The sequence below is a fragment of the Lonchura striata genome, chromosome 8 (genome assembly GCF_046129695.1).
Source record: "Lonchura striata isolate bLonStr1 chromosome 8, bLonStr1.mat, whole genome shotgun sequence".
NCBI lineage: Eukaryota > Metazoa > Chordata > Aves > Passeriformes > Estrildidae > Lonchura > Lonchura striata.
This window is the reverse complement of record NC_134610.1, coordinates 39,936,978-39,954,102: the sequence shown is the minus strand read 5'-3', so window position 1 is coordinate 39,954,102 and position 17,125 is coordinate 39,936,978.

Here is a 17,125-nt window from a genome sequence, read left to right as displayed (position 1 = left end):
AATCGTGTTTCTGGACAAGGGAGGCATAAGTGCGCTGCGCTCCTAAGCTATCTCCCTGCGAGACACACTGCCAAAGCTTTTCGCTATCATGCAGTCTAGTGCAGACGCACACTACGGCTCTCGGCTGCTGTCCGAAGCCAAACGCCGGTCGCCGGCGTCTTTCGGCTGAAGCAGCGCTTCGGAGCGTACGGCTGCCGCTCCGCTGCTGTGTGCGCGAAGCAGCCGCTTCTCCTGCTCCGGGAGCCGGACAGAGCGGTAGCTTGTACGAGGGCGAAGAACGAAGCCGCAGAGCACCGGGCTTCTGCGCGCACCCTAAGGACTGCTAGAGGACCGTGGTGGACACTCGCCTGCGTCTTCAATTCCATTCTAGCATCCTTATGGAAGGTGTTCCAGGACAATTCTGCTGAGTTTTGAATTCGTCCTGATGCAGCCCCTCCTGGGAAACTCGTGCTCGTCCTCTGAGTCTCCGACATGCAGAGACCTCGATGGCAACTGCAGAAATGAAGGGCTACGTTGAGTTGTCGAGAAGCAAGAACCTAGCCAGCGCCTTGTGTTTGGGAGTCAGCAGCACCTGGACTTTTTCGATTGCCTTCACTGTGCACTGAATACCACGACGGCATGGGCACGTTAAAACAACGAGCTGGGCAAGAGTCCCGAAAGATCACGGCCGTCAGAAAGCAGCTTATATATTGCCCTGGAAAGAGCAGTGTTTTAGGAGTGTGCAGTAAAATCGTGTTTCTGGACAAGGGAGGCATAAGTGCGCTGCGCTCCTAAGCTATCTCCCTGCGAGACACGCTGCCAAAGCTTTTCGCTATCATGCAGTCTAGTGCAGACGCACACTCCGGCTCTCCGGAGCTGTCCGAAGCGAAGCGCCGGTCGCCGGCGTCTTTCGGCTGAAGCAGCGCTTCGGAGCGTACGGCTGTTGTGTGCGCGAAGCAGCCGCTTCTCCTGCTCCGGGAGCCGGACAGAGCGGTAGCTTGTAGGAGGGCGAAGAACGAAGCCGCAGAGCACCGGACTTGTGTGCACAGCCTACGGGCTGCTAGAGGAAGGTGGCTGCACCTCCCTAACCTATCAATTCACAGCTGGCATGCTCTATGGAGCTGTTCCAGGACAACTTTCATTGCTTATGGGTTCGTCCTGATACAGCCCCTCCTGGGAAACTCGTGCTCGTCCCCTGAGGCTCCGAGATGCAGAAACATCGATGGCAGCTGCAGAAATGAAGGGCTGCGTTGAGTTGTCGAGAAGCAAGAATATAGCCAGCGCCTAAGTGTCTGGGAGTCAGCAGCTGCTGCACTTTTGCGTTTGCCTTCACTGTGCACTGATTGCCGAGACATGTGCACGCTAGAAAAACAAGGTGGGCAAGAGGAGGAAGAGAGTACGGGCATCAGAGAGCATCTGGCATCTTGTCCTGGAAACTGCAGTGTTTTTGGAGAGTACAGCAAATCCGTGTTTCTGGACAAGGGAGGCATAAGTGCGCTGCGCTCCTAAGCTATCTCCCTGCGAGACACACTGCCAAAGCTTTTCGTTATCCTGCAGTCTAGTGCAGACGCACACTACGGCTCTCGGCTGCTGTCCGAAGCCAAGCGCCGGTGGCCGGCGTCTTTCGGCTGAAGCTGCGCTTCGGAGCGTACGGCTGCCGCTCCGCTGTTGTGTGCGCGAAGCAGCCGCTTCTCCTGCTCCGGGAGCCGGACAGAGCGGTAGCTTGTACGAGGGCGAAGAGCGAAGCCGAAGAGCACCGGGCTTCTGCGCGCACCCTAAGGACTGCTAGAGGACCATGGTGGCCGCTCGCCCGCCTCTTCAATTCCCTTCTAGCATCCTTATGGAAAGTGTTCCAGGACAATTTTCCTGAATTTTGAATTCGTCCTGATGCAGCCCCTCCTGGGAAACTCGTGCTCGTCCTCTGAGTCTCCAACATGCAGAGACCTCGATGGCAACTGCAGAAATGAAGGGCTACGTTGAGTTGTCGAGAAGCAAGAACCTAGCCAGCGCCTTGTGTTTGGGAGTCAGCAGCACCTGGACTTTTTCGATTGCCTTCACTGTGCACTGAATACCACGACGGCATGGGCACGTTAAAACAACGCGCTGAGCAAGAGTCCCCGAAAGATCACGGCCGTCAGAAAGCAGCTTATATATTGCCCTGGAAAGAGCAGTGTTTTAGGAGTGTGCAGTAAAATCGTGTTTCTGGACAAGGGAGGCATAAGTGCGCTGCGCTCCTAAGCTATCTCCCTGCGAGACACACTGCCAAAGCTTTTCGCTATCATGCAGTCTAGTGCAGACGCACACTACGGCTCTCGGCTGCTGTCCGAAGCCAAACGCCGGTCGCCGGCGTCTTTCGGCTGAAGCAGCGCTTCGGAGCGTACGGCTGCCGCTCCGCTGCTGTGTGCGCGAAGCAGCCGCTTCTCCTGCTCCGGGAGCCGGACAGAGCGGTAGCTTGTACGAGGGCGAAGAACGAAGCCGCAGAGCACCGGGCTTCTGCGCGCACCCTAAGGACTGCTAGAGGACCGTGGTGGACACTCGCCTGCGTCTTCAATTCCATTCTAGCATCCTTATGGAAGGTGTTCCAGGACAATTCTGCTGAGTTTTGAATTCGTCCTGATGCAGCCCCTCCTGGGAAACTCGTGCTCGTCCTCTGAGTCTCCGACATGCAGAGACCTCGATGGCAACTGCAGAAATGAAGGGCTACGTTGAGTTGTCGAGAAGCAAGAACCTAGCCAGCGCCTTGTGTTTGGGAGTCAGCAGCACCTGGACTTTTTCGATTGCCTTCACTGTGCACTGAATACCACGACGGCATGGGCACGTTAAAACAACGAGCTGGGCAAGAGTCCCGAAAGATCACGGCCGTCAGAAAGCAGCTTATATATTGCCCTGGAAAGAGCAGTGTTTTAGGAGTGTGCAGTAAAATCGTGTTTCTGGACAAGGGAGGCATAAGTGCGCTGCGCTCCTAAGCTATCTCCCTGCGAGACACACTGCCAAAGCTTTTCGCTATCATGCAGTCTAGTGCAGACGCACACTACGGCTCTCCGGAGCTGTCCGAAGCGAAGCGCCGGTCGCCGGCGTCTTTCGGCTGAAGCAGCGCTTCGGAGCGTACGGCTGTTGTGTGCGCGAAGCAGCCGCTTCTCCTGCTCCGGGAGCCGGACAGAGCGGTAGCTTGTACGAGGGCGAAGAACGAAGCCGCAGAGCACCGGACTTGTGTGCACAGCCTACGGGCTGCTAGAGGAAGGTGGCTGCACCTCCCTAACCTATCAATTCACAGCTGGCATGCTCTATGGAGCTGTTCCAGGACAACTTTCATTGCTTATGGGTTCGTCCTGATACAGCCCCTCCTGGGAAACTCGTGCTCGTCCCCTGAGGCTCCGAGATGCAGAAACATCGATGGCAGCTGCAGAAATGAAGGGCTGCGTTGAGTTGTCGAGAAGCAAGAATATAGCCAGCGCCTAAGTGTCTGGGAGTCAGCAGCTGCTGCACTTTTGCGATTGCCTTCACTGTGCACTGATTGCCGAGACATGTGCACGCTAGAAAAACAAGGTGGGCAAGAGGAGGAAGAGAGTACGGGCATCAGAGAGCATCTGGCATCTTGTCCTGGAAACTGCAGTGTTTTTGGAGAGTACAGCAAATCCGTGTTTCTGGACAAGGGAGGCATAAGTGCGCTGCGCTCCTAAGCTATCTCCCTGCGAGACACACTGCCAAAGCTTTTCGTTATCCTGCAGTCTAGTGCAGACGCACACTACGGCTCTCGGCTGCTGTCCGAAGCCAAGCGCCGGTGGCCGGCGTCTTTCGGCTGAAGCTGCGCTTCGGAGCGTACGGCTGCCGCTCCGCTCTTGTGTGCGCGAAGCAGCCGCTTCTCCTGCTCCGGGAGCCGGACAGAGCGGTAGCTTGTACGAGGGCGAAGAGCGAAGCCGAAGAGCACCGGGCTTCTGCGCGCACCCTAAGGACTGCTAGAGGACCATGGTGGCCGCTCGCCCGCCTCTTCAATTCCCTTCTAGCATCCTTATGGAAAGTGTTCCAGGACAATTTTCCTGAATTTTGAATTCGTCCTGATGCAGCCCCTCCTGGGAAACTCGTGCTCGTCCTCTGAGGCTCCGACATGCAGAGACCTCGATGGCAACTGCAGAAATGAAGGGCTACGTTGAGTTGTCGAGAAGCAAGAACCTAGCCAGCGCCTTGTGTTTGGGAGTCAGCAGCACCTGGACTTTTTCGATTGCCTTCACTGTGCACTGAATACCACGACGGCATGGGCACGTTAAAACAACGCGCTGAGCAAGAGTCCCCGAAAGATCACGGCCGTCAGAAAGCAGCTTATATATTGCCCTGGAAAGAGCAGTGTTTTAGGAGTGTGCAGTAAAATCGTGTTTCTGGACAAGGGAGGCATAAGTGCGCTGCGCTCCTAAGCTATCTCCCTGCGAGACACACTGCCAAAGCTTTTCGTTATCCTGCAGTCTAGTGCAGACGCACACTACGGCTCTCGGCTGCTGTCCGAAGCCAAACGCCGGTCGCCGGCGTCTTTCGGCTGAAGCAGCGCTTCGGAGCGTACGGCTGCCGCTCCGCTGCTGTGTGCGCGAAGCAGCCGCTTCTCCTGCTCCGGGAGCCGGACAGAGCGGTAGCTTGTACGAGGGCGAAGAACGAAGCCGCAGAGCACCGGCCTTCTGCGCGCACCCTAAGGACTGCTAGAGGACCGTGGTGGACACTCGCCTGCGTCTTCAATTCCATTCTAGCATCCTTATGGAAGGTGTTCCAGGACAATTCTCCTGAGTTTTGAATTCGTCCTGATGCAGCCCCTCCTGGAAAACTCGTGCTCGTCCTCTGAGGCTCCGAGTGCAGAGACCTCGATGGCAACTGCAGAAATGAAGCACTCCGTTGAGTTGTCGAGAAGCAGGAACATAGCCAGCGCCTTGTGTTTGGGAGTCAGCAGCTGCTGGACTTTTGCGATTGCCTTCACTGTGCACTGAATGCCACGACGGCATGGGCACGTTAAAACAACGAGCTGAGCAAGAGTCCCCGAAAGATCACGGCCGTCAGAAAGCATCTTATATATTGCCCTGGAAAGAGCAGTGTTTTTGGAGTGTGCAGTAAAATCGTGTTTCTGGACAAGGGAGGCATAAGTGCGCTGCGCTTCTAAGCTATCTCCCTGCGAGACACACTGCCAAAGCTTTTCGCTATGATGCAGTCTAGTGCAGACGCACACTCCGGCTCTCCGGAGCTGTCCGAAGCGAAGCGCCGGTCGCCGGCGTCTTTCGGCTGAAGCAGCGCTTCGGAGCGTACGGCTGTTGTGTGCGCGAAGCAGCCGCTTCTCCTGCTCCGGGAGCCGGACAGAGCGGTAGCTTGTACGAGGGCGAAGAACGAAGCCGCAGAGCACCGGACTTGTGTGCACAGCCTACGGGCTGCTAGAGGAAGGTGGCTGCACCTCCTTAACCTATCAATTCACAGCTGGCATGCTCTATGGAGCTGTTCCAGGACAACTTTCATTGCTTATGGGTTCGTCCTGATACAGCCCCTCCTGGGAAACTCGTGCTCGTCCCCTGAGGCTCCGAGATGCAGAAACATCGATGGCAGCTGCAGAAATGAAGGGCTGCGTTGAGTTGTCGAGAAGCAAGAATATAGCCAGCGCCTAAGTGTCTGGGAGTCAGCAGCTGCTGCACTTTTGCGTTTGCCTTCACTGTGCACTGATTGCCGAGACATGTGCACGCTAGAAAAACAAGGTGGGCAAGAGGAGGAAGAGAGTACGGGCATCAGAGAGCATCTGGCATCATGTCCTGGAAACTGCAGTGTTTTTGGAGAGTACAGCAAATCCGTGTTTCTGGACAAGGGAGGCATAAGTGCGCTGCGCTCCTAAGCTATCTCCCTGCGAGACACACTGCCAAAGCTTTTCGTTATCCTGCAGTCTAGTGCAGACGCACACTACGGCTCTCGGCTGCTGTCCGAAGCCAAGCGCCGGTGGCCGGCGTCTTTCGGCTGAAGCTGCGCTTCGGAGCGTACGGCTGCCGCTCCGCTCTTGTGCGCGCGAAGCAGCCGCTTCTCCTGCTCCGGGAGCCGGACAGAGCGGTAGCTTGTACGAGGGCGAAGAGCGAAGCCGAAGAGCACCGGGCTTCTCCGCGCACCCTAAGGACTGCTAGAGGACCATGGTGGCCGCTCGCCCGCCTCTTCAATTCCCTTCTAGCATCCTTATGGAAAGTGTTCCAGGACAATTTTCCTGAATTTTGAATTCGTCCTGATGCAGCCCCTCCTGGGAAACTCGTGCTCGTCCTCTGAGTCTCCGACATGCAGAGACCTCGATGGCAACTGCAGAAATGAAGGGCTACGTTGAGTTGTCGAGAAGCAAGAACCTAGCCAGCGCCTTGTGTTTGGGAGTCAGCAGCACCTGGACTTTTTCGATTGCCTTCACTGTGCACTGAATACCACGACGGCATGGGCACGTTAAAACAACGCGCTGAGCAAGAGTCCCCGAAAGATCACGGCCGTCAGAAAGCAGCTTATATATTGCCCTGGAAAGAGCAGTGTTTTAGGAGTGTGCAGTAAAATCGTGTTTCTGGACAAGGGAGGCATAAGTGCGCTGCGCTCCTAAGCTATCTCCCTGCGAGACACACTGCCAAAGCTTTTCGCTATCATGCAGTCTAGTGCAGACGCACACTACGGCTCTCGGCTGCTGTCCGAAGCCAAACGCCGGTCGCCGGCGTCTTTCGGCTGAAGCAGCGCTTCGGAGCGTACGGCTGCCGCTCCGCTGCTGTGTGCGCGAAGCAGCCGCTTCTCCTGCTCCGGGAGCCGGACAGAGCGGTAGCTTGTACGAGGGCGAAGAACGAAGCCGCAGAGCACCGGGCTTCTGCGCGCACCCTAAGGACTGCTAGAGGACCGTGGTGGACACTCGCCTGCGTCTTCAATTCCATTCTAGCATCCTTATGGAAGGTGTTCCAGGACAATTCTCCTGAGTTTTGAATTCGTCCTGATGCAGCCCCTCCTGGGAAACTCGTGCTCGTCCTCTGAGGCTCCGACATGCAGAGACCTCGATGGCAACTGCAGAAATGAAGCACTCCGTTGAGTTGTCGAGACGCAAGAACATAGCCAGCGCCTTGTGTTTGGGAGTCAGCAGCTGCTAGACTTTTGCGATTGCTTTCACTGTGCACTGAATGCCACGACGGCATGGGCACGTTAAAACAACGAGCTGAGCAAGAGTCCCCGAAAGATCACGGCCGTCAGAAAGCATCTTATATATTGCCCTGGAAAGAGCAGTGTTTTTGGAGTGTGCAGTAAAATCGTGTTTCTGGACAAGGGAGGCATAAGTGCGCTGCGCTCCTAAGCTATCTCCCTGCTAAGACACACTGCCAAAGCTTTTCGCTATGATGCAGTCTAGTGCAGACGCACACTCCGGCTCTCCGGAGCTGTCCGAAGCGAAGCGCCGGTCGCCGGCGTCTTTCGGCTGAAGCAGCGCTTCGGAGCGTACGGCTGTTGTGTGCGCGAAGCAGCCGCTTCTCCTGCTCCGGGAGCCGGACAGAGCGGTAGCTTGTACGAGGGCGAAGAACGAAGCCGCAGAGCACCGGACTTGTGTGCACAGCCTACGGGCTGCTAGAGGAAGGTGGCTGCACCTCCCTAACCTATCAATTCACAGCTGGCATGCTCTATGGAGCTGTTCCAGGACAACTTTCATTGCTTATGGGTTCGTCCTGATACAGCCCCTCCTGGGAAACTCGTGCTCGTCCCCTGAGGCTCCGAGATGCAGAAACATCGATGGCAGCTGCAGAAATGAAGGGCTGCGTTGAGTTGTCGAGAAGCAAGAATATAGCCAGCGCCTAAGTGTCTGGGAGTCAGCAGCTGCTGCACTTTTGCGTTTGCCTTCACTGTGCACTGATTGCCGAGACATGTGCACGCTAGAAAAACAAGGTGGGCAAGAGGAGGAAGAGAGTACGGGCATCAGAGAGCATCTGGCATCTTGTCCTGGAAACTGCAGTGTTTTTGGAGAGTACAGCAAATCCGTGTTTCTGGACAAGGGAGGCATAAGTGCGCTGCGCTCCTAAGCTATCTCCCTGCGAGACACACTGCCAAAGCTTTTCGCTATGATGCAGTCTAGTGCAGACGCACACTCCGGCTCTCCGGAGCTGTCCGAAGCGAAGCGCCGGTGGCCGGCGTCTTTCGGCTGAAGCTGCGCTTCGGAGCGTACGGCTGCCGCTCCGCTCTTGTGTGCGCGAAGCAGCCGCTTCTCCTGCTCCGGGAGCCGGACAGAGCGGTAGCTTGTACGAGGGCGAAGAGCGAAGCCGAAGAGCACCGGGCTTCTGCGCGCACCCTAAGGACTGCTAGAGGACCATGGTGGCCGCTCGCCCGCCTCTTCAATTCCCTTCTAGCATCCTTATGGAAAGTGTTCCAGGACAATTTTCCTGAATTTTGAATTCGTCCTGATGCAGCCCCTCCTGGGAAACTCGTGCTCGTCCTCTGAGTCTCCGACATGCAGAGACCTCGATGGCAACTGCAGAAATGAAGGGCTACGTTGAGTTGTCGAGAAGCAAGAACCTAGCCAGCGCCTTGTGTTTGGGAGTCAGCAGCACCTGGACTTTTTCGATTGCCTTCACTGTGCACTGAATACCACGACGGCATGGGCACGTTAAAACAACGCGCTGAGCAAGAGTCCCCGAAAGATCACGGCCGTCAGAAAGCAGCTTATATATTGCCCTGGAAAGAGCAGTGTTTTAGGAGTGTGCAGTAAAATCGTGTTTCTGGACAAGGGAGGCATAAGTGCGCTGCGCTCCTAAGCTATCTCCCTGCGAGACACACTGCCAAAGCTTTTCGCTATCATGCAGTCTAGTGCAGACGCACACTACGGCTCTCGGCTGCTGTCCGAAGCCAAACGCCGGTCGCCGGCGTCTTTCGGCTGAAGCAGCGCTTCGGAGCGTACGGCTGCCGCTCCGCTGCTGTGTGCGCGAAGCAGCCGCTTCTCCTGCTCCGGGAGCCGGACAGAGCGGTAGCTTGTACGAGGGCGAAGAACGTTGCCGCAGGGAGACGACATTGTGTGCACAGCCTTGCGACTGCTAGAGGACGGTGGTGGACACTCGCCTGCGTCTTCAATTCCATTCTAGCATCCTTATGGAAGGTGTTCCAGGACAATTCTCCTGAGTTTTGAATTCGTCCTGATGCAGCCCCTCCTGGGAAACTCGTGCTCGTCCTCTGAGTCTCCGACATGCAGAGACCTCGATGGCAACTGCAGAAATGAAGGGCTACGTTGAGTTGTCGAGAAGCAAGAACCTAGCCAGCGCCTTGTGTTTGGGAGTCAGCAGCACCTGGACTTTTTCGATTGCCTTCACTGTGCACTGAATACCACGACGGCATGGGCACGTTAAAACAACGAGCTGGGCAAGAGTCCCGAAAGATCACGGCCGTCAGAAAGCAGCTTATATATTGCCCTGGAAAGAGCAGTGTTTTAGGAGTGTGCAGTAAAATCGTGTTTCTGGACAAGGGAGGCATAAGTGCGCTGCGCTCCTAAGCTATCTCCCTGCGAGACACACTGCCAAAGCTTTTCGCTATGATGCAGTCTAGTGCAGACGCACACTCCGGCTCTCCGGAGCTGTCCGAAGCGAAGCGCCGGTCGCCGGCGTCTTTCGGCTGAAGCAGCGCTTCGGAGCGTACGGCTGTTGTGTGCGCGAAGCAGCCGCTTCTCCTGCTCCGGGAGCCGGACAGAGCGGTAGCTTGTACGAGGGCGAAGAACGAAGCCGCAGAGCACCGGACTTGTGTGCACAGCCTACGGGCTGCTAGAGGAAGGTGGCTGCACCTCCCTAACCTATCAATTCACAGCTGGCATGCTCTATGGAGCTGTTCCAGGACAACTTTCATTGCTTATGGGTTCGTCCTGATACAGCCCCTCCTGGGAAACTCGTGCTCGTCCCCTGAGGCTCCGAGATGCAGAAACATCGATGGCAGCTGCAGAAATGAAGGGCTGCGTTGAGTTGTCGAGAAGCAAGAATATAGCCAGCGCCTAAGTGTCTGGGAGTCAGCAGCTGCTGCACTTTTGCGATTGCCTTCACTGTGCACTGATTGCCGAGACATGTGCACGCTAGAAAAACAAGGTGGGCAAGAGGAGGAAGAGAGTACGGGCATCAGAGAGCATCTGGCATCTTGTCCTGGAAACTGCAGTGTTTTTGGAGAGTACAGCAAATCCGTGTTTCTGGACAAGGGAGGCATAAGTGCGCTGCGCTCCTAAGCTATCTCCCTGCGAGACACACTGCCAAAGCTTTTCGCTATCATGCAGTCTAGTGCAGACGCACACTCCGGCTCTCCGGAGCTGTCCGAAGCGAAGCGCCGGTCGCCGGCGTCTTTCGGCTGAAGCAGCGCTTCGGAGCGTACGGCTGCCGCTCGGCTGTTGTGTGCGCGAAGCAGCCGCTTCTCCTGCTCCGGGAGCCGGACAGAGCGGTAGCTTGTACGAGGGCGAAGAACGAAGTCGAAGAGCACCGGGCTTCTGCGCGCACCCTAAGGACTGCTAGAGGACCATGGTGGCCGCTCGCCCGCCTCTTCAATTCCCTTCTAGCATCCTTATGGAAAGTGTTCCAGGACAATTTTCCTGAATTTTGAATTCGTCCTGATGCAGCCCCTCCTGGGAAACTCGTGCTCGTCCTCTGAGTCTCCGACATGCAGAGACCTCGATGGCAACTGCAGAAATGAAGGGCTACGTTGAGTTGTCGAGAAGCAAGAACCTAGCCAGCGCCTTGTGTTTGGGAGTCAGCAGCACCTGGACTTTTTCGATTGCCTTCACTGTGCACTGAATACCACGACGGCATGGGCACGTTAAAACAACGCGCTGAGCAAGAGTCCCCGAAAGATCACGGCCGTCAGAAAGCAGCTTATATATTGCCCTGGAAAGAGCAGTGTTTTAGGAGTGTGCAGTAAAATCGTGTTTCTGGACAAGGGAGGCATAAGTGCGCTGCGCTCCTAAGCTATCTCCCTGCGAGACACACTGCCAAAGCTTTTCGCTATCATGCAGTCTAGTGCAGACGCACACTACGGCTCTCGGCTGCTGTCCGAAGCCAAACGCCGGTCGCCGGCGTCTTTCGGCTGAAGCAGCGCTTCGGAGCGTACGGCTGCCGCTCCGCTGCTGTGTGCGCGAAGCAGCCGCTTCTCCTGCTCCGGGAGCCGGACAGAGCGGTAGCTTGTACGAGGGCGAAGAACGAAGCCGCAGAGCACCGGGCTTCTGCGCGCACCCTAAGGACTGCTAGAGGACCGTGGTGGACACTCGCCTGCGTCTTCAATTCCATTCTAGCATCCTTATGGAAGGTGTTCCAGGACAATTCTCCTGAGTTTTGAATTCGTCCTGATGCAGCCCCTCCTGGAAAACTCGTGCTCGTCCTCTGAGTCTCCGACATGCAGAGACCTCGATGGCAACTGCAGAAATGAAGCACTCCGTTGAGTTGTCGAGACGCAAGAACATAGCCAGCGCCTTGTGTTTGGGAGTCAGCAGCTGCTGGACTTTTGCGATTGCTTTCACTGTGCACTGAATGCGACGACGGCATGGGCACGTTAAAACAACGAGCTGAGCAAGAGTCCCCGAAAGATCACGGCCGTCAGAAAGCATCTTATATATTGCCCTGGAAAGAGCAGTGTTTTTGGAGTGTGCAGTAAAATCGTGTTTCTGGACAAGGGAGGCATAAGTGCGCTGCGCTCCTAAGCTATCTCCCTGCTAAGACACACTGCCAAAGCTTTTCGCTATGATGCAGTCTAGTGCAGACGCACACTCCGGCTCTCCGGAGCTGTCCGAAGCGAAGCGCCGGTCGCCGGCGTCTTTCGGCTGAAGCAGCGCTTCGGAGCGTACGGCTGTTGTGTGCGCGAAGCAGCCGCTTCTCCTGCTCCGGGAGCCGGACAGAGCGGTAGCTTGTACGAGGGCGAAGAACGAAGCCGCAGAGCACCGGACTTGTGTGCACAGCCTACGGGCTGCTAGAGGAAGGTGGCTGCACCTCCCTAACCTATCAATTCACAGCTGGCATGCTCTATGGAGCTGTTCCAGGACAACTTTCATTGCTTATGGGTTCGTCCTGATACAGCCCCTCCTGGGAAACTCGTGCTCGTTCCCTGAGGCTCCGAGATGCAGAAACATCGATGGCAGCTGCAGAAATGAAGGGCTGCGTTGAGTTGTCGAGAAGCAAGAATATAGCCAGCGCCTAAGTGTCTGGGAGTCAGCAGCTGCTGCACTTTTGCGTTTGCCTTCACTGTGCACTGATTGCCGAGACATGTGCACGCTAGAAAAACAAGGTGGGCAAGAGGAGGAAGAGAGTACGGGCATCAGAGAGCATCTGGCATCTTGTCCTGGAAACTGCAGTGTTTTTGGAGAGTACAGCAAATCCGTGTTTCTGGACAAGGGAGGCATAAGTGCGCTGCGCTCCTAAGCTATCTCCCTGCGAGACACACTGCCAAAGCTTTTCGCTATGATGCAGTCTAGTGCAGACGCACACTCCGGCTCTCCGGAGCTGTCCGAAGCGAAGCGCCGGTCGCCGGCGTCTTTCGGCTGAAGCTGCGCTTCGGAGCGTACGGCTGCCGCTCCGCTCTTGTGTGCGCGAAGCAGCCGCTTCTCCTGCTCCGGGAGCCGGACAGAGCGGTAGCTTGTACGAGGGCGAAGAGCGAAGCCGAAGAGCACCGGGCTTCTGCGCGCACCCTAAGGACTGCTACTGGACGGTGGTGGCCGCTCGCCCGCCTCTTCAATTCCCTTCTAGCATCCTTATGGAAAGTGTTCCAGGACAATTTTCCTGAATTTTGAATTCGTCCTGATGCAGCCCCTCCTGGGAAACTCGTGCTCGTCCTCTGAGTCTCCGACATGCAGAGACCTCGATGGCAACTGCAGAAATGAAGGGCTACGTTGAGTTGTCGAGAAGCAAGAACCTAGCCAGCGCCTTGTGTTTGGGAGTCAGCAGCACCTGGACTTTTTCGATTGCCTTCACTGTGCACTGAATACCACGACGGCATGGGCACGTTAAAACAACGCGCTGAGCAAGAGTCCCCGAAAGATCACGGCCGTCAGAAAGCAGCTTATATATTGCCCTGGAAAGAGCAGTGTTTTAGGAGTGTGCAGTAAAATCGTGTTTCTGGACAAGGGAGGCATAAGTGCGCTGCGCTCCTAAGCTATCTCCCTGCGAGACACACTGCCAAAGCTTTTCGCTATCATGCAGTCTAGTGCAGACGCACACTACGGCTCTCGGCTGCTGTCCGAAGCCAAACGCCGGTCGCCGGCGTCTTTCGGCTGAAGCAGCGCTTCGGAGCGTACGGCTGCCGCTCCGCTGCTGTGTGCGCGAAGCAGCCGCTTCTCCTGCTCCGGGAGCCGGACAGAGCGGTAGCTTGTACGAGGGCGAAGAACGTTGCCGCAGGGAGACGACATTGTGTGCACAGCCTTGCGACTGCTAGAGGACGGTGGTGGACACTCGCCTGCGTCTTCAATTCCATTCTAGCATCCTTATGGAAGGTGTTCCAGGACAATTCTCCTGAGTTTTGAATTCGTCCTGATGCAGCCCCTCCTGGGAAACTCGTGCTCGTCCTCTGAGTCTCCGACATGCAGAGACCTCGATGGCAACTGCAGAAATGAAGGGCTACGTTGAGTTGTCGAGAAGCAAGAACCTAGCCAGCGCCTTGTGTTTGGGAGTCAGCAGCACCTGGACTTTTTCGATTGCCTTCACTGTGCACTGAATACCACGACGGCATGGGCACGTTAAAACAACGAGCTGGGCAAGAGTCCCGAAAGATCACGGCCGTCAGAAAGCAGCTTATATATTGCCCTGGAAAGAGCAGTGTTTTAGGAGTGTGCAGTAAAATCGTGTTTCTGGACAAGGGAGGCATAAGTGCGCTGCGCTCCTAAGCTATCTCCCTGCGAGACACACTGCCAAAGCTTTTCGCTATCATGCAGTCTAGTGCAGACGCACACTACGGCTCTCCGGAGCTGTCCGAAGCGAAGCGCCGGTCGCCGGCGTCTTTCGGCTGAAGCAGCGCTTCGGAGCGTACGGCTGTTGTGTGCGCGAAGCAGCCGCTTCTCCTGCTCCGGGAGCCGGACAGAGCGGTAGCTTGTACGAGGGCGAAGAACGAAGCCGCAGAGCACCGGACTTGTGTGCACAGCCTACGGGCTGCTAGAGGAAGGTGGCTGCACCTCCCTAACCTATCAATTCACAGCTGGCATGCTCTATGGAGCTGTTCCAGGACAACTTTCATTGCTTATGGGTTCGTCCTGATACAGCCCCTCCTGGGAAACTCGTGCTCGTCCCCTGAGGCTCCGAGATGCAGAAACATCGATGGCAGCTGCAGAAATGAAGGGCTGCGTTGAGTTGTCGAGAAGCAAGAATATAGCCAGCGCCTAAGTGTCTGGGAGTCAGCAGCTGCTGCACTTTTGCGATTGCCTTCACTGTGCACTGATTGCCGAGACATGTGCACGCTAGAAAAACAAGGTGGGCAAGAGGAGGAAGAGAGTACGGGCATCAGAGAGCATCTGGCATCTTGTCCTGGAAACTGCAGTGTTTTTGGAGAGTACAGCAAATCCGTGTTTCTGGACAAGGGAGGCATAAGTGCGCTGCGCTCCTAAGCTATCTCCCTGCGAGACACACTGCCAAAGCTTTTCGTTATCCTGCAGTCTAGTGCAGACGCACACTACGGCTCTCGGCTGCTGTCCGAAGCCAAGCGCCGGTGGCCGGCGTCTTTCGGCTGAAGCTGCGCTTCGGAGCGTACGGCTGCCGCTCCGCTCTTGTGTGCGCGAAGCAGCCGCTTCTCCTGCTCCGGGAGCCGGACAGAGCGGTAGCTTGTACGAGGGCGAAGAGCGAAGCCGAAGAGCACCGGGCTTCTGCGCGCACCCTAAGGACTGCTAGAGGACCATGGTGGCCGCTCGCCCGCCTCTTCAATTCCCTTCTAGCATCCTTATGGAAAGTGTTCCAGGACAATTTTCCTGAATTTTGAATTCGTCCTGATGCAGCCCCTCCTGGGAAACTCGTGCTCGTCCTCTGAGTCTCCGACATGCAGAGACCTCGATGGCAACTGCAGAAATGAAGGGCTACGTTGAGTTGTCGAGAAGCAAGAACCTAGCCAGCGCCTTGTGTTTGGGAGTCAGCAGCACCTGGACTTTTTCGATTGCCTTCACTGTGCACTGAATACCACGACGGCATGGGCACGTTAAAACAACGCGCTGAGCAAGAGTCCCCGAAAGATCACGGCCGTCAGAAAGCAGCTTATATATTGCCCTGGAAAGAGCAGTGTTTTAGGAGTGTGCAGTAAAATCGTGTTTCTGGACAAGGGAGGCATAAGTGCGCTGCGCTCCTAAGCTATCTCCCTGCGAGACACACTGCCAAAGCTTTTCGTTATCCTGCAGTCTAGTGCAGACGCACACTACGGCTCTCGGCTGCTGTCCGAAGCCAAGCGCCGGTCGCCGGCGTCTTTCGGCTGAAGCAGCGCTTCGGAGCGTACGGCTGCCGCTCCGCTGCTGTGTGCGCGAAGCAGCCGCTTCTCCTGCTCCGGGAGCCGGACAGAGCGGTAGCTTGTACGAGGGCGAAGAACGAAGCCGCAGAGCACCGGCCTTCTGCGCGCACCCTAAGGACTGCTAGAGGACCGTGGTGGACACTCGCCTGCGTCTTCAATTCCATTCTAGCATCCTTATGGAAGGTGTTCCAGGACAATTCTCCTGAGTTTTGAATTCGTCCTGATGCAGCCCCTCCTGGGAAACTCGTGCTCGTCCTCTGAGGCTCCGAGTGCAGAGACCTCGATGGCAACTGCAGAAATGAAGCACTCCGTTGAGTTGTCGAGAAGCAGGAACATAGCCAGCGCCTTGTGTTTGGGAGTCAGCAGCTGCTGGACTTTTGCGATTGCCTTCACTGTGCACTGAATGCCACGACGGCATGGGCACGTTAAAACAACGAGCTGAGCAAGAGTCCCCGAAAGATCACGGCCGTCAGAAAGCATCTTATATATTGCCCTGGAAAGAGCAGTGTTTTTGGAGTGTGCAGTAAAATCGTGTTTCTGGACAAGGGAGGCATAAGTGCGCTGCGCTTCTAAGCTATCTCCCTGCGAGACACACTGCCAAAGCTTTTCGCTATGATGCAGTCTAGTGCAGACGCACACTCCGGCTCTCCGGAGCTGTCCGAAGCGAAGCGCCGGTCGCCGGCGTCTTTCGGCTGAAGCAGCGCTTCGGAGCGTACGGCTGTTGTGTGCGCGAAGCAGCCGCTTCTCCTGCTCCGGGAGCCGGACAGAGCGGTAGCTTGTACGAGGGCGAAGAACGAAGCCGCAGAGCACCGGACTTGTGTGCACAGCCTACGGGCTGCTAGAGGAAGGTGGCTGCACCTCCTTAACCTATCAATTCACAGCTGGCATGCTCTATGGAGCTGTTCCAGGACAACTTTCATTGCTTATGGGTTCGTCCTGATACAGCCCCTCCTGGGAAACTCGTGCTCGTCCCCTGAGGCTCCGAGATGCAGAAACATCGATGGCAGCTGCAGAAATGAAGGGCTGCGTTGAGTTGTCGAGAAGCAAGAATATAGCCAGCGCCTAAGTGTCTGGGAGTCAGCAGCTGCTGCACTTTTGCGTTTGCCTTCACTGTGCACTGATTGCCGAGACATGTGCACGCTAGAAAAACAAGGTGGGCAAGAGGAGGAAGAGAGTACGGGCATCAGAGAGCATCTGGCATCTTGTCCTGGAAACTGCAGTGTTTTTGGAGAGTACAGCAAATCCGTGTTTCTGGACAAGGGAGGCATAAGTGCGCTGCGCTCCTAAGCTATCTCCCTGCGAGACACACTGCCAAAGCTTTTCGTTATCCTGCAGTCTAGTGCAGACGCACACTACGGCTCTCGGCTGCTGTCCGAAGCCAAGCGCCGGTGGCCGGCGTCTTTCGGCTGAAGCTGCGCTTCGGAGCGTACGGCTGCCGCTCCGCTGTTGTGTGCGCGAAGCAGCCGCTTCTCCTGCTCCGGGAGCCGGACAGAGCGGTAGCTTGTACGAGGGCGAAGAGCGAAGCCGAAGAGCACCGGGCTTCTGCGCGCACCCTAAGGACTGCTAGAGGACCGTGGTGGCCACTCGCCCGCCTCTTCAATTCCCTTCTAGCATCCTTATGGAAAGTGTTCCAGGACAATTCTCCTGAGTTTTGAATTCGTCCTGATGCAGCCCCTCCTGGGAAACTCGTGCTCGTCCTCTGAGTCTCCGACATGCAGAGACC